Here is a 21,257-nt window from a genome sequence, read left to right as displayed (position 1 = left end):
TTATTTAAAGAACATGAAATACTTAGTCATTTATATCATTCTAGACCAAGGCTAAAAAACAAAGAATGATGGTATAAAGATGTTTATTTTGAATGTTATTAGCTCTTTTTTCTTCTGTGAGGTGTATAAACAAAGTAATATCCATGAAAAAAAAATATTTTTAAGCAAAACATGGAAAACTTAACGTCAACCAGACCTCTCCAAAAACAAAGAAGAAAAAAAAGAAATTGGTCCCTTCACAGAGCTCAAGCAAAACAGCCTTATAAAATCCATTCAATAGGTTGTTGTTTTTTTTTTAAGGATCTCTCTAGCAGCCAATTTAAGAGACAACACTTTTCTTGAACATTAACAAACATTTCTGAAAGTTTCTTTTCTTAATGTCTCAAAACATTACATTTTGCTATTTTATTAGCAGCTAACATTTTAATTTACACTGGCCATTTCCTCCTTAACAGAAACATAACAATGAATGTGCAAGATGACAAGGATCAGTCAACAAGGCAGTAAGATGGTGGGTTCCCATTTCTACTCCAAGGAAGGCAGAAAAATGCATCACTACTGATCTACGATGGCCTACTCCAGTTTTGGGGGCCAAGAAAATCTACAACTGAATTCACAGCTCTTTCAACCCTTCAACATGATACTACAAGGCTAATTTTAGAATTCCTAAAGGAGTTGAACAACTTTAAATAAATCAGTATCAAATCCTGAAATAAGAGATTTCTTGTCTATTGAATATTGTCTATTCAGTTGAGCTTGTCAAAATCCAAGAAGCAACAAATTTGTTACTACTTCTTTCCCTTTTTATTTGCAGTTTCATGATGGTAAGTTATTTCCAAACTGAAAAAAAAAATCTTCCATGTAAAAAGTTATACATGTTAAGAATAGTTTAAATTCTGTATCAACTGAAAATGAACATTCCTACTTCTAAGTTGCAGTAGGTAGTTTTTTTTCAAGATATGTATGTATGAGTCATAAGATATATCAGACATACACATACATACATACATACACACATACACATACATATACATATATATACAGATGGTCCACAATGTTAGAGGAAGGTGGTATGGCAGTAGAGATTGAACCTTCCTGTCAATATTCCAGTCCATTGTCAATGACCTTTCATACCAACTATAAACACATGAGCAAATTCATCCCAAGAACAAGAATGAGGGAGTTCCTTAAGTCTTACTGGTTGGCCAGTATACTGGTTCAAATCCATAATTCTGTAAAGCTTGAAGCCGTAATTCTGAGTCCCTAAATACTAACTCTCTCTCCCTAGTTACTAGCCTTCCAAAGTATTTCTATGTGCTATGTATCATTTTAAGTGATTTTTCCAGTGCAGAACAAGTTTCAAAACACAACATGAATACATTTTCTTACATAATTGCTTTCTTATGGTATTCCAGCAATTGATTCAAAACCACTTAACAGACAGAACTAGCTGCTTTAAATCATTGCTTTTGAAAGCACACAAATGATATGCAGCTACTTTACTTCCCAATATCCTTTGCTTCATCAAAAGAGTTCTGAAATAAAGGAAGAAAACTATACATATACACACAATATCTCTTTCATATTCAGAAGCATAATATACTCCAGATCAACTCAGGTGGTTCCCAGAGGTTTTGGCTCTTTAGAAAGAACTATATCTAAAGTAGATACTTTTCTTGTTCATTTATTAGCACTCTTTTCAAAGGACTGTTCAGAAACAGAACCCAAAGAAAAATGCAAATTGTCCACTCCATGTTCAACTAACAAAGCACCAATTCAGTTCCCACTTAGCTCCAGTTCATTTTGTGTCCACATGTAAATGATTAAGAGTACATTGTTTGAAACTTAATTCCACATCTGTTCTTCTGTGGGACTTGGAAAACAGATGAATTTTTCTGACAATTGTTTGCAGAGAGGATAATCATAAGCATGTGTAATAGTATCCAAAGCGTAAAGGGAAAACACCAGAATCTAAGAAGATTTTTGCTGAATATTTTTGTTTCTTTACTAAGATTTAAAAAAAAAAGTTCTCAGATGGAAATCATTAATATGCTTGAGAAGCCATTCTCAATTCCCTGTAACTAAAAAAAAGGAAAGAAAAAAGAAGAAAAAAACACAGAACTTTTGTTCCTAATAGTCTTTGTTTCATGTCCCACTAAATTTACCCATGAAGTGATCAGTAAGTTAACTTAAAAAAAACACCCATGTATAAGTGGCAAAAGCTCCAACACAGAAAATAGATGGTTTCTTCATGGAGCTCCCCAGCTGTAAGAGAGAACATTCCAGGCTAACACAGTGTAAGAGTCAGCATCTTGTGAAAAGATCAACGCTTAAGTGAAGGATATGATTTCTTTAGATCTTCATAGAACACTGATAAGCACAGAAGTGTAGATAAGAACTCTTCACTGTATCAGCTAATGGAAGTGCAGACAGCATCAAAGGGCATTGGGGAATTTACATTCAAGGTTCAAGAAAGCACTTCTTCCATGTAAGATGCAGTCAGCTGCTAACTTTCTGATTTGCTTAATAACTGAACAAGTTAATGACAGAAAGGTCTACTAAAAGCTATTAAACACAAATCCTGCCTCCTTTGAATCACTGTACCCTAAAGGAGCAGAGCAGCGGAGACTATGAGAGCTGTCCCCTAGGCCACTGGCTACCGTCATACCTGTACTGGGCTAAACAACCCTTGGCCTACTTTTGTTTAATTAGGGCCTTAGGACATTATCTTGGACCTTGAACAGTATCTATAAGAAGTGCAAAGGTGATGTTAACTGCAGTGATTCAGGAAGAAATACACAGTGAGGGTTGAGCTTGAGGTAACAGCTAGTCGTCTATGAGGCCACGTCAAAGAATGGCTAAAATTTCAGTTCAGTCACAGCAAACTGATGAGTCAGTTAAAGAAACAAATACATCTTCCAACTCCTGCAATTTTATTGTGAACTCCCTGACACTTGGTGATTTTTTAAAACAGCGTATGTCAGAGATACATGATTGGCCCACACTCTGAGAAGTGTTTTCAAACTCTTCTCCACGCTCATTAGGAATAGAAATGGCAATAGAGGCTAAACAAACCAGAAAATCTAAAAAAAAAAACCTACAAAAATTCCCACTGTAAGATTAAGAAAGTATTTATTTTCATTTTTTATATTGTTTTTTTTTTTTCTTTTTTTCTTTGATGATACTGGCAATAGTGGAAACAAAGTTAAAACTCACAGTTCTGACAGGTAGCCATTTCTGAAATACCACATCACCTCAGATGAAACAGATCAAAAACATGTTTGAGAATCAGGTGGGCTTCCTGAAGGAGGAAAGTAAGAAAGGTACAGAAGAAAAAAAAAAGATCAACTAATAGAATGCTTATAATGTGAAAAAGATGCTCTTCAGAGAAGGCAGAAAGTCTGTCTTCTACAGCAAAATAAACTACTCAGTTTTTAAAAAAAACTCTACTAAGCAAAATTATTATCTGACATTAATTAAACAGAACTTTTACTACATATGTGTATGATAACCCACTCCATAAGTCTGAAGATATACAAAGAACATGCTGCAGATGATAATTATGTATTTTCAATTTCATTATGAATCTTAAGAATGCCATAAAGATACAGAGCATGTGACAAAACAGTACCGTGCTTTGAAGGAAATCTTCCTATCAAATCTGTATTAAAGCCATTGAAATACTGAAAGGATAAGCAGTATTGTTTTATCAAGGAATAAAATACTACAAATGCCTTTATTTATACATCAAAATTTGACAGGCTATGCAGGCATGATTATTACACCCATCAATAGCCAATCATGTATCACCCCAACTCTAATACACACAGCTGTAGATATTAGTGACCGAGTCATACTTTTCCATTGGATTTAAGGTTGCAGAAAAAGACAGTGTGAACAAAGAAAACTCCCTCCCACACCTTCAATGCCACCGATGCTGGAACAGCACCAAAGTTTTCCCAACTTTCTTCCCATGCATTATATGCCGTGGAAGACACACGTTTGATTTTTTCAGTTTGAGTATCTTCTGCCAATAGCATTTCCTAAAAACTTCAGCATTCACATGCACTTATATGTACATATTCAAAAAATACTACATCCGCATACTCGTACCCCAAAATTTTGAGCTTATAAATTCACATAGGACTGACTTTTCCTGCGGGGGTGACCAAAACACTAAACAAAATTCAATACACGTAGCAGTCCCACAGGTCCCATCCCTTTGTACCTCTGTAATTGCACCAAAAGCCTGCCTGGAGTCTCTCAAGGCATCTGGAGTTGACACTTCTCCTATTTATCCAGCTAAAGAAAGGTTCCCTCCTTCTCCCCTGCCAATACCATGAAGAATTTAATGCATCAGCAGGGACCTGAAACCTGAAACTCTATGCAGTATTTTCATGAAATGATTCACAGACTTGCACTAACTTTTTTGACTTAAAGCAAAGGGTTTCCATGCAGCAATTTGGAGCTAGATGAATCCACTCATTTCCAGCAGTGGGGGAGGGAGGAAGAACACTATAACATGCCAATTGATTTTAACATAATGAGACAGAAAGGAAATCCCAACTGAGTCTCTTCATGCCTTCTTAAAAAGATCAGAGCACGTATTTAATGCCTTCTATGAAAAAAAAAAAAAGTAGGGAAGAACATAAAGCAACACCAGAAAATTAAGGTGGAAGTAAAACAAAACGAGAACTAAGAAGCATGAAGAGACTGTTTTTCCACTTTAAAAGAAGAAAGCAGCTTGGAACCAAATCTTGCTCTGCATCAACATCTCAACACAGAAAAACAGAAAGAAGTTTCAGCTCAAAGGATTGTCCACGTGCAAAGCTGAACAGATCCCCCTTTTCTAAATAAAAGGTGAAACAGATACTTACGACAAAAGGAAATGCTATCCTATCACATTTGTATGTTTGCATCAGAAAAATGCTCATCTATACTTCTACTTTTATTATCCCACCCAATATAGGTGTCAGCAAAGCAAGTTATTCTGCATTTAGCTATTTGAGAATAGAGTGTTTTGTGACTAATTCTATTGTCTTTTTTAAATTGCATGCTCATGCAAAATGGCATCTTCAGTTTTTTTGAAACTTGAAATGTCATCCATTAACACATCCACCAAATATGGTGAGAGACAGTCATAGGCAGTATAGATACTATATGATCACTGAATGCTCAGGAAGATTTTTCCAGCTTCCTGGAAACAAAGACCAGGCAGCAAAGCACAATTAGTATTGTATATATGGGTACAACATTCCAGTTTCCATGTACGACAAGTCACACAATCACAGAATTGTAGGGTTTGGAAGGGACTCTTAAAATCATCTAGTCCAACACTCCTGCCCTCCACAGGATGTTTTTAACAGTTAAGTCACTATGTATTTAGTAGCTGCCTTCTGAGTTGTTAAAAATACCCCCTCACGCTATCAGCTTTGACAGGGAGAATATACTCATAAATATACTTAGGAAAAATTCCTAATGATTAACTAAAAACCTAACTGCACAAAAAAAAAGAACTGCAGTAATAGATACTCTTAATTTCTGTCATTTCAAGCACTTGTACCACTGCTCTCAGGTGTGAATGTGAACTGGGCAACATGCTCGAGTGTGTCTGCTCAAGTAGGGCTTTGGAGAAGGTGACTTCCAGAGGTTCCTTCTAGACTCAGCCATTCAGGGATGCTGTGAAGTAACCTCTTGTATCAGATTATAAATTACTGTACTTCTATGAAGTGTGTTCTCAAGTTCAACAATACTCCAAAAGCCTCTATTTCTACAACAAGTTATTACTCCTACAGTCTAAACAGTTTGCTTTTACCTAACAAGCTACCATTTTGGAATTTTCAATACAAACAAATCAGTGCTATGAACCATACATGCAATTTGAAGCATTTCCACATTTCAAGAAGCTGTTATAACTTCTTTTTTTCTTCTGTGCATGTTCAGTTTAGCTATCCCATATTAAAATCATGAACTTTGATTTTTATTTTGCATTTATTAACACTGAATACCTCATGAACGCATGGCTACAACAGATCACCTGGCAGAAACAGCCCTCAGGAGCCACATGCCACTGCCACCAGCTTGCTGCAGGGACTACTGAGCTCCTCCACACTCCTCACATAAGCTGGATGGTGACAAACCACCCCTACAGACTGAGAGGCAAGTCACCATTGAAAAAACACATCCTTACCTCATAGAGTCAGATAACATGAAAAGATGAGTCTCTAAGTCACAGTTAGCTGTGCTGCAGAGAATCCACAATCCGTTGGACAGAGTCTACTGTTTTAGCATTTTGACTCTCACTTTGTTTGAAACCAGTTCAGATACTAATCAAGTCAAAGTTTATACACTGTCTTGCTGAGACTTGAATGCAAGACTTCAGTTTCCAAAACCTAACCTGAACAGATGTGTGTTGTAATACTTCAGGTGAAGGAAAGGTCTGAACAACCAAACATTTGAACACCGCATGCTGGTGCATCATCATTCACCAAGGTCACAGCACTGTCAATAAACTGGTTTGAAGTCAGCTTTTCCATTATATTCCTGGAAAACTAATCCATATTTTGATGTATGGTGGAATCTACCTACAATGTTTATTTCATATAAGCTGCCAGAGTCCCATTGTTTCAAACAGATGAGAGACATTTGCCCTTGCTTCACAGGTAGTGACTCAATGCTTCTGAAACCTTCCTTTGAGATAGAATGATAGAACAGCTTGGATTGGAAGGGACCTCAAGGATCATCACGCTCCAACCCCCCTGCCGCCTGCAGGGTCAACACAATATTCACCTGAACTTCTGCAGCCCACCCTTACTGTATCCTGTAACAAAGTGGGTAGCTTTTAACTACTATGTACTAAGATGTGATACAAATAAATTCAGAATCTGCACTCAGAATTAATGTTTTCTTCACCTTTCCCCCCTCATTTTTCAAACATATCCAGATGAAATACAGATTACAAGGCAGCACCATTGCCCTCTTCTTACAGGCACCTGCTCATGGCTGTAGATGTGGACATGGCTGCTTCTCCCACCAAATCAAAGGCAGCCAGTACTGACTAACCGACGCAGCCACCCTGCTGCACAGAAAGATAAATCCTATCTGCAAAAACAGCCTTGTAGAGGACCAATGAAAAACACTTTCTGTGTGGTCTTGGCTAGGACAATGATAGCTGAAAGAGCCTCTGGAAGATGGACGGACTTAGAAATGCACACTCCTCATCTGGGCACTGACTTCTCCAGTAGGGCAGGAGCTGTGTGTGGTTTCTGCAGCATAGATTCCCTTCTTTGGGCTAGAAGCCTGAACTCCCCCAGCAGCAGTTGAGTCCAGACCCTCAGGAAATAAACATCTGGCTCTTGACATCCACACACGAAGGAAAACCTGCTTCTGGGTAGAGAATACACAGATTTGCGATTCTGAACATTCCCAGTCTACATTTGGGTTTTGAGACCTCACATTTAACTCCTGACTAGCTCTTACTCTTTTTTTTTTCTTTTTTCCTTCCCTTCCCTTTCAAGGGGGAATCAAGATTCAGTACTTTTTCCAGGCCTATTTGTAAGGATAAAAGCTCACTAAAATTATCCATTCAGTTTCCAAGTACTTGCTGCCAACCTCAAGACAGATTGTTTAGGATGGCAGCACATACCAAGCTTGGCTCTCAAAGCTTCATGTCTAATGTAACAGCTTCCAGCTAGCAAGAATGAAATTGAGAGGTTGCTGCTGCTATTGAACAAAAGGTTGAATACAAAGAGCATCTTCATCATTAAAATTAGTCTTCATAGTTTTGATGTTCACCATAGTTTTGCAGTAGCAGAACTCTTACTCGTGAATTGATTTTAGTTTCTTTAAAGCTTTAACTTACCTTAGTTAATCTTATTAACTATCTACTACTGAAAAATTAAATGATTAACATTCAAGAACCTTACTACTGTGTGTCTGACTTTTTTAATCACAGGCTTCACCAAAGATTTCATCGCCAGGTTCTCAAAGTTTGAAAAGCAAAGTCTTGCCTACTGAGAACATTTCAAAGTTTTGTTTAAAGATCTACATATTCATACAACTGACTACTAAGACAAAAACAGCTGAAGTGAAAAAATGAACTGCATTGCTTTAAGTGCATGCTCTGTAATCATGGAACATATTCAAACTGAATGCCGCCCTGGGTCTTCACACTCAATGCAGTGGAGACAGGACAAGGAATAAAGCCAAAATGCTTCTCAGCAGCAATCTCGGGGAAACTCGTTAGGCTGCTAGTGATACATTGGACATCATTCTGCCCACATGGAAGAACAACCTTGTTCCAAACTTCTTTTAAACATTAACTTTGGATTGATATTTTTTCCATTTGTAACACAGGTGATCTGAAGTGGAAGTGCTGTGCATTAATACTTAATCAAATTAACAGAAAAGCTAAAGTAGTAAGCAAAAAAAAACAAACAAAACTACAGATAGATGTTACAATTACTCATGAAGATAACAAAGGAGCAGTCATCTTTCTCCAATTCCCAGTTTTGTTAATTTCTATATAAAACAAACAATGCTTTCATCTACATACTAAAACAAAAGCCTTTGTTATAAAACTCAACAGAAAAAGATAATTATCCTTTATAATGTCAGCTGAAAAACAGAAAACCTTTGAGACCTGTGCAGGTAAACTGTGAGGCCAACAATGTGGCCAGAATTCCAATATTTCTACACAAAAGAAACAGAACAAAGGAAACAATAAAATTCCACAGCAACTTTCAATTTCATATTTATGGAGTGATCAAATTTGACTTTAACATCAGCATTAACATAAATATCTGTTGTATTATTATTTAAGGCCTTTGCCCCAATTCAAGAAAGCACAGAATTCCTTCTAGTACTTCAGAATATTGCTGACTACAGCTCTCTTTCCTAATGCAGCTATGCACAGCAAAGAGATTGTCCAATCCCTAGAAGAGGAATGAAAAATAATATATTTTGTCTCTTAGAAATTACATTACTTATTTATAGGCTGTGTAAATTACTAGCTCTTAAAGCAAAACACTAATTCCTAACAGAAAGCATGAAGGACACGCTTCCTTTGCTTAAGTGTTTTGGGTAAGTAATATGTTTACATTGCCCCAAACAGCTTTTAAGTTCAACTATCCTAACTCATTTTACAAAACAAATACATTCCTTTATTGAGTCAAAAGGGCAGCTCTACGTTTTCCTGGTTCCACATGTTAGCTGGATTTCCATTTGATAAATGTACCTTTCTTATTTCTAAGTATTACCAAAAAGCCCCCACTAAATTCACTCATCCAAATGAGTGACAGAAGCTTTATTCACAGACTTGTACATCCAGAAGGCCTATCTGGCTGAACCTTCAGATATGTGCTCATTTCATGGGTTGTGCTGTTTAAACAAACACCAACTATTTTCATTTTCTTCCTTCTTCAACTCATAGATGCACAAGCAATACCACATCCATTGAATCAATCCCAGTCAGCCACTGAAGCAATTTCAAATCTTCTTTCGAAGGACACAAGAAGAGTCTCCAGAGTAGTGATGAGATCTCAATGCTCTTCTCCCTGAACACTGAGATCTTAGTTCCAATGCTGGATCCTATTCCATACTGCACAGAAGGCTGCATACCCTGCAGCATGGTGCCATGACTTCTGGGGGACCATACTGGGTTGCCCTGTGCCAGTGACCTAACAGGCCTGGCACTTCCAGACAGTAGAGATGGGACAATCTTAGCCACCTCTCAGCAAAGACAGAAAAGCACATGGTTGGAGTGCTCGTGCACGAAGAACAACAATTTATCTGTCACGCAGGCAACAAGAGAAATCTCAACACTCCGATAATTCAAGGCTTGGGGTTTGATTGTTTGTTTTTTGGTTGGTTGGTTGTTTTTTTGGTTGTTGTTTTCTTTTGTTTTGCTTTTCTAGCTTCCTTTGGGGAAAGGAAAAAATAAATAAATAAATGAGAGAGTGGCCATTTATCTGCAGGAGATGGCTCCAGTGGGGGCATCCTTACCAACCTGAGGTAAGTAGCTTCTCTGAAGAGGAGTAGGTTTTTTCTCACCCTTAGAGCTTACAGTTTACTCCTCAGGGACATGCTGCTGCTGAAACACACAAGCACAGCCTCATCCAGCATTTTACAACTTTGCTCTCAGCTTTTGGTCTTCTCTCCCCATGCTGGCGGGTACCCATATCTCCCTACTTTCAAAGGACTGTGCCAAGGTCTCTTATCTTTGTTCCCTTTCCCGTGGAAATTAAGATTTCTTGAAATTTTTCCCTTCCACAGAGCAGCTGAGGAAAACTGGCTTTTATTATCTTCTTCCTCAGCTCTGCCTTTGGGAGCTGCAGGATCCAGCAGCCCATCCATTCCGACAGATGGGTTGGATCAGCCACCCCAGCCCCCTCGCAGCATCCTCATGTGGGAATGCAGTTACAGGAGTATGGAGAGCTTACAAACAGCCCAAGTTTACTTAGAGAATCCATAAATTGCACACAGACAAATTCTCCAAATCATTTCAGGCATACTGCATGTATAAGCATTATCGACCAATTTAAAATCTTTTCTAAAATATATTGTTTCAAGATTACAATGAAATTGTAATTGTAAATTACTTTCATCAGGATCCTCTCTTCAAATGGATGTTCAGAAAACAAAGAGTCTGGCTAAAGCCTACAGTTTCTAGAGAATTATTTTTAGCTTTCTTATGCTGAAGGAATTCACTACAGGCTCTCCACCGCATGGATCAACGTTCCCACCAGTCTCTCTGTTACAAATTAATGAAAAGCTGGCTGCTCACTCTCTGCCTAGAGGCATCTATCATGCATCATAAACTTCAGTCACGGGCATACAGATAGCCCAGCTGACGCTCTGAGCTTCACATTCCTTGTAGCAAGATGACCTCCTGAGTATTCTAATACAATTAACTCTCCAGTCCTCTTCCCTCATTGTCAGACTTCTCCAAAAGTACCACATGCACAGAAGAAATGGAGAAGTTCCCTCTTCCTCTTCAAACTACCGCGTGCAGGATGGTCACACATCTTTAACTGTCATACGCCACCACTAAAATGTCAGGTTGAGCTGGAAATAAAGATCAAGAACTAAGTGTTTGTAAAATTGTATCAAAAGCACTCAGTGGTGATCTGTGTATTAGAAGCCCTGCTCTAAACAAGACCTATAAGGCACTTCAGCTGTGTACTTTGGAACAATGCCTAGAAACAAAGAAACCCCCAGATCCAAGGCACTGTTCTTTGACTGATATTTTATGACAGCAAAGAAAATATGAAATTATAATAAGAACTTATATGGCTACAAAAGAAAAAAAACATTATGGTAACAACAAAGATAGTATACATTCAAATTAAAACTGTTAAAAGTTCTAAGTACTGGCTTAATTCAAATGCTCCTGCTGGTGTCAGCAGCATAACTTTTAGCTTTTACCAATTGCTACAGAACAATTCAATTTTCAAGCAATAAAAATATTTAATTACAGTTTTAATACTAATCTAAATTTGATCTACTGGGCTTATAAACCTTACCAGTCAGAATTCTCAGTTTGTAAGGAAAAGAGATATTTTACGATTTAAAGCAGAAAAGCACAAAGGGATTGTAACAGTCTAACTTAAACATGGTGAGTTATTAGTTAATACTACAAGTTCAGTCATTTGCACTGTTTTGAAAGCCATGTTTCATCATTTATGACCACTGGGTTAGAAAGCATTAGTCTACATGCCAAAACTTGTGACCATTTTCAGCTTCTGTAACATGCAGAGGAAACACCCATCAAATATTTCCCCTGAATTTCAAGTTCAGTATTTCATATTTCACAGATACTGACCCTCCCTTTCACCTGCTGACCAAGTCTTTATTCCACTTCCGTGGAATTTTGCTTGTTCCCTTTTAAAATTCTGCATGGCATGTAGCTCCAAATAATACCTAGAAGAGAACAGCATGGTTTAGTACAAACTTGTAACTTCTGGTATAGAGATGTAAACTGCACATGTGTAGTATTCCTCACATAAGATAGCAGATAGCAAGGACAACCCAATCATCCATGCAAACATTATAATTTCTAGAGGTTCCTGACACGATATGTAAGGAAATCAAACAAAAAGAGTCATATTTTGACAACTTTTGGAGGAGTAAAGCCCAAATTTTAATTGAAATTTATAGTGTGTTTGGCTGCTAATGGAAAATTTGCATCTAAAATAAATCCTTACATGGCAAAGAGTTCCTCATCTATGGAAAACTAATTAAAGTAACTCCATGAGCTCTGCTACTAATGATGCTTATTTTTGTCACATTTGTGCCTTGCAGTTTATCAAGACTTCTGACAAAATGCTTTAGAGACTTTTTTGAAACACACTCATTATTCCATGAAATCACTAGATAACAGTTTCCTCCTAATATAGAAATGAGCAACTAAACAGGACTGGGATGTTTTCCCTTGATGGGCCACATGGACCCCGGTCTCACTATCCTCACTGTTGAACCTCTACATCCATCCAACTCACGCAGTGTGCGTTTGCAGCCTGGAAGGCCAACTGTGTTCTGTGTTCTGGACTACATTAAAAAAGGGGTGGCCAGCAGGGAGAGGGAGGTGATTGCCCCCCTTTACTCAGCTCTTATGAGGCCCCATCTGCAGTACTGCGTCCAGGCCTGGGGCCCCCAGTACAGGAAGGATGTGGAGCTCTTGGAGCGGGTCCAGAGGAGGGCCACTAAGATGATCAGAGGGCTGGAGCACCTCTCCTATGAGGAAAGGTTGAGGGAACTGGGCTTCTTTAGCTTGGAGAAGTGAAGGCTCTGGGGAGACCTCATTGTAGCCTTTCAATATCTGAAAGGAGCTTATAAACAGGAAGGGGAACAATTGTTCACAAGGGTGGATAGTGATAGGACAAGGGGGAGTGGTTTTAAACTAAGGGGAGAAAGATACTAGGATATTAGGAGGAAGTTTTCCACTCAGAGGGTGGTGACACACTGGAACAGGATGCCCAAGGAGGTTGTGGATGCCCCATCCCTGGAAGCATTCAAGGCCACGCTGGATGTGGCTCTGGGCAGCCTGGTCTGCTGGTTGGTGACCCTGCACATAGCTGGGGGGTTGAAACTTGATGATCACTGTGGTCCTTTTCAACCCTGGCCAGTCTGTGATTCTATGATATGTTCAGCAGAGCTACTGTGCCCAGCTCTTCGCTCTCCTCACTTCTCACTTTATTCCCCACTCTGAACAGCATTACTATACATTGAAAACCTTCCACAAACCCAGACAACACACTGTCCTTTCCACTTCTGAATGGCAAATTACCCTCAATTCTCTGTGCAGGGCCAAAAAGGCACAGTACAGACAAAAGGGGATTTATGAAACCCAATATGTGATGAAATCAAAGACATATTGTCAGCTGATGGGCAAGAAAGATGTACGCTTAGACTGCCAGGTTTCTTAGAGAGAATCTGCTTGCAGGCTCAACAAATTTGGGCCACAATTCAGGTGAAATTTGTGATCAGACAGATGGATTATTTTCTTTGAAACAAAACTAGGTGCTATTTTACATTTTGAAGTAATTTTATTCCTTTTTAACTGAAATTTTATGTAACATCATCTTGTTTTTCAGCCACAACAATTGTTTATCAGTGTTTCTTAAACACAATAAGATGCTATAATGAGATTGCCCTTGCTATTTTCAAATTTTTATACAAAAATAAAACGAGGATCAAACAAACAAAAAAGCTACTACAAGTGCGCTACAGGTTTCTTTTAGCAACAAAAAGGTGGAAATATCTTCCAAAAAAAAAAAAAAAACCCACACAAAAAGTACACACCATCAGTAACTGTATAAAGCATATAAAGACAACAGTCTACTTGTGGGAATTATCATTTGGAACCACACTTTATTTTCTCATTAATTTATAGAGGACATCTAATAGTTGCAAATAGGCATTAACTGGACTTCATGGAACCTCAATTTATTGAAGAGATCTTAACCAAGTTTTACTAGTAAAAAGGAAAAAAAAATCAGTGTATTTGCTACAGTGGGTGGTGGTGCTTTCACAGTCTTGTGAGATGAACACTTCCACTGGAGCCCTGTTGAACCTTCCAAGACCAAACAGACCTGAAATCTTCAGCAAAAAAGAAAAAAACAAACAAACAAACAAACAAAAAAAAACACCAAGAGAAAGAGCACAGAGGCTGGCAGAATGGCTAATATATGGAAAAATCAACAAGGAACATTTCTCACAGCAAAGACAACAGGGCAGCCAATGAAGTGTTAAATCTGAAACAAGGAAGTGCTTTTTTTCCACTGTATGTAGTATTTAAGTTAGGGAATCACTGCAGCAAAACCCTAGAAACAAAGCATAAGTGGACAAAAAAAAAACCAACCGAAACTAAAAGCTTGAATGACAGATTCTCTACTGTTTATTTAAAACATAAATGCTTGGGTACAACCTTCAGCTAAGGAGGTCCATAAACCACAAATTAAGGGACTCAACCACAGGAAAGAATCACTACATATACTTCATGCATTTCTTACATTTTTCTCCCCAAGCATCTTTATTGATTGCCTTTGGGAAGAGTACTGAGCAAAATGGACACTTGGCCTGACCAGAACATGGCTATTCTTCTGCTCCCATGCAGTACTGGAAAATGTGCCAAATACTAGATGGAGGCACAAGGCACAAAATGTACAGATTGTTATTCCTCTCTCCATTCACAAGCAGCATTAATCACAATTTTTAAAAACAACATGATTTACTCTAAGACAACACATTTGGACAGATTTGTGTCATTACTGTGAGAAACAAAAATTACAAATGAAAAAAATTATTCTACCTTTCTCATATCTGTGATTTTATTCACTGCTGGGAAATTAGCCATGATCCACAGCCAGCTCTCAAACAGCAAAACAAATTAGGTACAATCACATTTAAAATCTGAGGTTGCCTTCTCTGAAGTGGTTAAATATTGTTGTGCTTTTAGAAAGCTTTTCAAGTTCAGTGGAAATCAAGCCTGGACAGGTGGATCACATCTGAGGACTAGCCCAGTGTAGTATATTGATAATACCCAGTGCAAAGTAGGAAAAGTCATCACTTACTTCAAGATTTAAGACAAAAACTGAGTCAGAAATATTACTTTTCTTTCAGTTAATGTAAATTTCTGTTGAGATCTTTAAAGGGGTAGAGTGTTCTTCTTGTTTGGGAGTTACGATGATTTGTGTGTGCGCACATGTGTGGTTTTATTGTTTTGTTCACTTCTTTAAGTGATACGATTCTTCCTGCATCAGGCAAAATTTTCACAACTCTAATACCAACCCTGGTATCTTTTCTACAGAGAAAGATTTCAAACCAAGATTTAATCACATAATGGTGCTTTTGTCATGAAATTGAAGATACGTTTATTTGGGACAGAATTTGCTGCCCTCATTCTATTTACTACTATCCTCAACAGCCATTGGGCTTCAGCCTGTAAAACCAGTGCAACTTAGATGTCTGCAGAAACTCAGATTGCCAGTTAGGTGGCACATGAGAACATGTTTCATGTAGTAAACAAAAATCAAAATCAAAAGCACAAAAAATTTGACAGAACTACTTTAGTTATTAAGAGATGAGGAAAAACAATCTTTACACTTGGTCCAAGTGGCTGAGGATGTCTCTGTCCTCTTTAGACAGAGGTAGCTCTACTCTCGTGATGAATAACTCTCTTTCGATCCTAGTCACAAGCAAGGAACAACCTCATGGCTCTCTGCTGTAACATTTGCTACTTGAACGCTAATTCCTGTGTGGCTGGATCTTGTTGTTTTTTTCTTTGTTTGTTTTCCCCTCGAATTAAATTGCTTCTATATAAGGAGAAATAGCAGGAACTGGAAAAAACTTTGAAGGATCATCTCATCCAACTCCTACTGTGAGATAATGTAAACACAACTAGATCCTCCATGAAAATTTTGGGCATCTCTCATATTTCTAGAGATCTCTGATTTCAACATCTATTCCACAACATTTTTAAGTCATCTATTCAGTGACTAACTACATACACAAGAACATGCAGGAGAATAAACAACATCATAACCACAGAGTATATCAGGCAGCCGGCACCAAAATTTGCATACCTAAATGCTTCTTATTTTCCTATTGTTCACCCAGTCATACTAACTCCCATAGGGGAGAACAGAAAAAAGTAGTACCCTCTACCAAGCTTTTCACTTTTCCTGAGATGCTTCTCACATAACCCTTGATTGTTCTTCATATGAGATTAAAAAGTCACTCCTTCATAATTTTCTTACAGGTCATATTTCCAAAACACTTTATTACAGCTTCTTTCTGAAGACACAGTTCAATATGTTTGTGTCCTTTAAAATCAAATAAAAAGAGAAAGCTAGTAACCCTAAGCTATATACAGTAATGTGTCTGAGACCTCATCAAAGCTAAGCAGAAAATAACAGCTACTGCATTTTCTACATGTGGCATTCCCTGTTCAAGCATCTCAAGCTGTTGTTCAATCATAAACCTCAGGGTGTTTTTTGGTTTTTTTTTTTGGCTGTACTACTTCAGCATTTCATTCTCCTTTCAAAATTTGTTTAAAACATACCAACTTGTGCTCATCTTGCATAAGTTCAACTTAGACTTGGATAGCCTTTGGATGATCTCTCTCCAAATGGTCAAAGTGATGGCTTTTCAGCCAACACTTTACATATGGGAACACCTTTACATTTTCCAGTGGAGGCACAAGATTCTACAAAGTGAATTTGAGCATACTGAACATTATCTTGTTTTTGTTAGTTACCCTTATAAGCAATTGGTGGATTTAGTGCGTTTGTAGACCACAGCTTGAAAATCATTTGTTGCCATCATTCTGAATTCATGTTAATTTTCATCATGCTAATGCAGCATTCCAGCTGGCTGTTTTTCACAAATACATTCTCTGTGTTTTACTAGCTAAGTCACTAATAAAAATACAGAGCACCAAACAGAAAATACACTGCACCTATCTGAAATTCCCTCTTAGATGTTGGAGATCCTTTAACTACACTTGGAGACCTCTTCTCAACCACTTGTGTGTTCAGTTTGTAGTGATTCCATGTAATGCTCCTTAGCCATTTTCTAAGAATGATGTGTGAGATAGCATCAAGAATAGCACATGTAGTCATTGCATGAAAGAAGTTATGAAGTCAAGATATCTCATCCATCTACTAATCTTTTAATCTATGAGGCTAGCAACACTGCCAAGAAAGGAAATTAAAATTGTCTGACACTGTTTGTTCTTTATAAATCTATACTGGCAGTATACCAACTTTATTATCCCAGAGGTGCTTAAAAAGCAACAATTTAAAAATCATGCAAGGATTAAGGTTTCATGGAGCAGCTTACAATTCTCTTCCTCTTGAGGTTTTACTGACTGGTTTACAATTCCCTTCAGCTTCCCCATTAGTTAAATAAATAAATAAATAAATAAATTAGAAAGAAAGAAGTAGGGAGTCCAGTTCTGTATTTGTCCTTCTCCAGCCCTCTACAGAGTCTCCTCCTGCCCACCCAAAGACTCCTTGAAGATTCAGACTAAAGGATCTGTGGCAAGAAGGATAATGTTGAATTTGGCTTAGTAACTCTGAGGTTCTATATGAGCTCAGAAGGCTAAAAGTCTGTGGAAAAAAACAAGATAAGTTAATCAGAGTCTTGAATAGTATATGAGATATCTGGAGAGGACAATAAAGGAGAACAATGAGGAACTGAACTTCATTTAAAGAGTTATTCTTAGTCATCTAAGTAGGAAAAAAACTATTTCTTGCCTGAAGGCAACTGATGGGTCAAATGTACTCCAAATAATAAAATAACATTAGGAGAACAAAAATATTCTAAACTGCTAGCCTTATTGCTTACCTTAAGATGCATGTTGAAGGGCAATAAAACAGACTGTTTAAACAGATGTTTAACAATGCACTTCTGAACAACTGAGTAAACCCCTTTGGCCAGATCTGAGGAGTCAGGGGCCCACTTGGGTATCATCTTCAGCCATTCTGCTAGGAAAAAGCAGGAAGCCAGTGTCTCCACCATTCCGGTCTGAGGCACTCCTTATTGCTACAGCGGGAGGCTATTGTACTAATGGAAATCCCCTGTTAGCTCTCAGTTTCAGTCAGGACTGTCTCTTTCCTGCCAAGTTCTCCCAAAACGTGTCTAAAAAGGCCTGTAGTTAGGAAATTCTCCAAGAGACTGTGAGGCAGCTCACTCTGTCAGGGTCAGGAGACATAAAAGACATTCTGACAGCCTGCCAGGAAACAGAGAAAGCAATAGGAACAGCAAAAAGGTGTTTGGTTGTTTTGTTGTTGGATTTTTTTTGCCCTTTTTCTTTTCTTTGTAACTACCTTGAAGCAAATGGAAATGTCAGGTTAGCTAGAATGCAGGCTGAACATTAGATTCAGCACATGAAAAAGAGATTAGTACTCTAATGTGTTATGATCTAACCAGATAAAATAGCCTGCCAGCGTTGCCAGTAACTATCCTACCATAAATGCACTAATTTAAATATTTGTTACACTAACCTATTTAGTCTTCAAGGCAAATAAGGAAAACATCAAAAGGTACCTCTTTATCTCTTCCCCCTCTAAAACAGGAGAAGAAAAATCAAAGACAAGGAAGTTCTTAACAAGAAGGAAAACCAAGTCAGTAAGTCAGAAAGTATTTTCTCTGTTCATGTAATACACACAGTTTCTGGCATTTATGCATGCTGTTTCAATTCTCCAACAATGATAGTAAGGTTTCAATTCTCCAACAATGATAGTAAGGTTAACAAAGATGTCGTAGCTTCAAACCTACCTGCAGCTCAAAACACAGAACAGTAGAGTCATTCCCTTCACAAATACTCATTCATCAGTAAAATATTTATACTTTACGTTCTTGAAACCTGTAGTTGTGCATCCCTCCTTCACAACTCCAGCTTGTCATGCTCAACGCACCTACAAGACTCAAGCAAGTACAAGGCCCAAAATCTCCTGGATGCCGTCAGTACAGTGGTATGTCTTCATCGGACACTAGAGTGCTGGAGCAGTTGAGACACTTACCCAAAACCCAGTGGTTGAGAACAGAGTTGAGTTCTGCATACTTAGAGAGAACCACAAATACATATATAGACAAAAAAGGATTGTATCAATCTCATCCCTACACCTGACAAATGTCCATGTTTTGTTGTTTAAGTCTTTTTGTTGTTGGCGGTGGTTTTTTTTTAGATAGTAGTAACCATACCTTACTATTCATGAAAAAAATGGCTGAAATCAACCACACCTTTTCCATAACATCTCAGAAACACAAATGACAAAGAATGTGGATCTACAGCAAACATAAATTCAAGTAGTCAAGAATCCTTTCACTAGGATTCAAGAAAAGCTTTACTAAAAAGGACCAAGATTCTAACACCTATATTAGCACTCAGATACATTTTGAATTGGAGAAAATATTTATTAGCAGAAAAATGATTTTCCACAGAACACAGCAGATGAATGAATGAGACTCGACATTCTCTTTCTAGCAGAAGAGCAACAGGGGTAGCAACTTGCTGGTTCAAACTGATCCTCTATTTGGGAGCTTCCACTGCCTCATACAACTCTCTGAGCTATCCTGTACAGAACTAACAGTAACACAGAGACAAGCAGTAACACACCTGTTTAAAGCATATCATCAGGAAAGAGAAGTCAAATATACAACTAAGAAGCTAGCTTTCCAATCAACCATTCACATGACAACAACACATCCTGGAAAGATGGCACATTGACCCACAGCCCACTCCATGTTTTTCTTTTCTACAATACATAGTTCTTCATTAGGTATTTGTTTGTACAGGGCTTAAATAAACACTTTGTTTAAACAGATCCTTCACTCTGGAAGGGTGATTTATAGCTCTCAGTTTAAACAATTACAGTGGTCCATTCTCGAACATTATTGCCTTAGCAATTCACAGACTTACAGAGGAAACATTATAGAAGCAAAAAATTCCAGTGTTTTAACTAAACAAGTGCAAAATGTGTAAGTGTGAACATCCAGTTTCACACTGTAGCAATGATCCCAGTGAATTCAGAAGTATTTTTCCCGTAGATATTCCAAGAACACTGTTATTCCCCTTCCCTTTTTCAATGCTGAGATCATTTAGTTCAAGATAAAAAACACACTTATCTGGGCTGACAGATAGATGAACATTTCAGTAAGACTTTACCAGTGTTTTCATACACGTGCAGTGCATTCAGTAACCAATTAACATATTTATGCTACATATGAAGTAAAGCAAATTCATGTCATTAGAAAACTTATTAATAGAAATACAAGTGTATTTCTGAAATACACACTTTCCCTTTTCAACCTGTTAATAAAGCTAGTCTCTTACATCATTATTTTTATTTAGGATCCAGATTTTCAGTACTGTTTGGCCATCAGAATACTTTAGAATACCACTGTAACTTGTTTTTACCTAAAACAAAAGGAAACTATATACATACGTACGCAGTGGATATGTTACATCCTTACAAAAACAAAGCAAAAGCCAATAGCTCCCCTTCAGAAAAATAACCTATACATCTTCAAAAAGAAAAAAAAATAAATATAGTTTTGATGATTTCCTATACAGACTGGCACCATATGTTTCACTCATTTTTGTTGGTTTTTTTTTTTTTCTATTTGTGTTTTTCTTTCCTCTTGAAGGACTAGAGCAAGCTCTATTGTGCATGAATTCTGAAAGCTCAAGTCAGCCAGAAGTCACAAATCTCTCAGAATAGACACATCCATCTGTCATTTCACAGCAGGAGAACAATAGCAGCTTCAATATAGACACAACAGCTCACACAGTCCTCACACAGCCAGACAGAAAATCTGCCTTAGCAGATAGCTAACTGCCTTTGAAACTCCAGACAGATGTTCCTGTGTAACAACAGGATCAATTTATCCTCTCTCGTTTCTGCATTTTCAAATTCCTCATTTGTTCATAGAAACCAAAAAACAGTTTACTGCTTGCAATCTTTACAGAGCTTTAGGAAAAATCAGATTTCAAAGCACGAAGTACACTATTCTTTAATCTGAATTTTTTCTGCTGTTGGGATCTATCTAAAAGTAGACAATCTGCAAAGATGGACAAACACTGCATGTGTATTGGCAAAAAAAATCTTTTAGAGCTATGCTTGGCAGCATCCAATGATTTTCTCCATAAATCTCCTTAAGAGATGCCATACCACATTGCTTCTGCACTACTCAAAATTAAATTTCAACTTTTAAAAAATTATTTATTAGATGGCATATCTGTAAACGCCCCC

At 37.6% G+C, this 21,257-nt stretch overlaps 1 protein-coding gene across 6 annotated transcripts in view; it reads right to left on the bottom strand.

The window, feature by feature from the left end:
* LHFPL2 (LHFPL tetraspan subfamily member 2) overlaps positions 1–21,257 on the bottom strand; it is a 124,665-nt gene that overhangs the window by 70,664 nt on the left and 32,744 nt on the right. The window contains exon 1 of one of the 6 annotated variants that reach the window (XM_085214513.1): positions 3,217–3,236. The exons of the other annotated variants lie outside the window; for them this stretch is intronic. The gene's annotated coding sequence lies outside the window, so the exon portion shown is untranslated. Of the gene's footprint in view, positions 1–3,216; positions 3,237–21,257 lie in introns of those variants that run through there. 6 annotated transcript variants of the gene reach the window in all.

This window comes from Meleagris gallopavo, chromosome Z (genome assembly GCF_905368555.1).
Source record: "Meleagris gallopavo chromosome Z, MGAL_WU_HG_1.1, whole genome shotgun sequence".
NCBI classification, from domain to species: domain Eukaryota; kingdom Metazoa; phylum Chordata; class Aves; order Galliformes; family Phasianidae; genus Meleagris; species Meleagris gallopavo.
The sequence above is the reverse complement of the archived record's forward strand: the minus strand, read 5'-3'. Positions and strand labels throughout refer to the sequence as shown.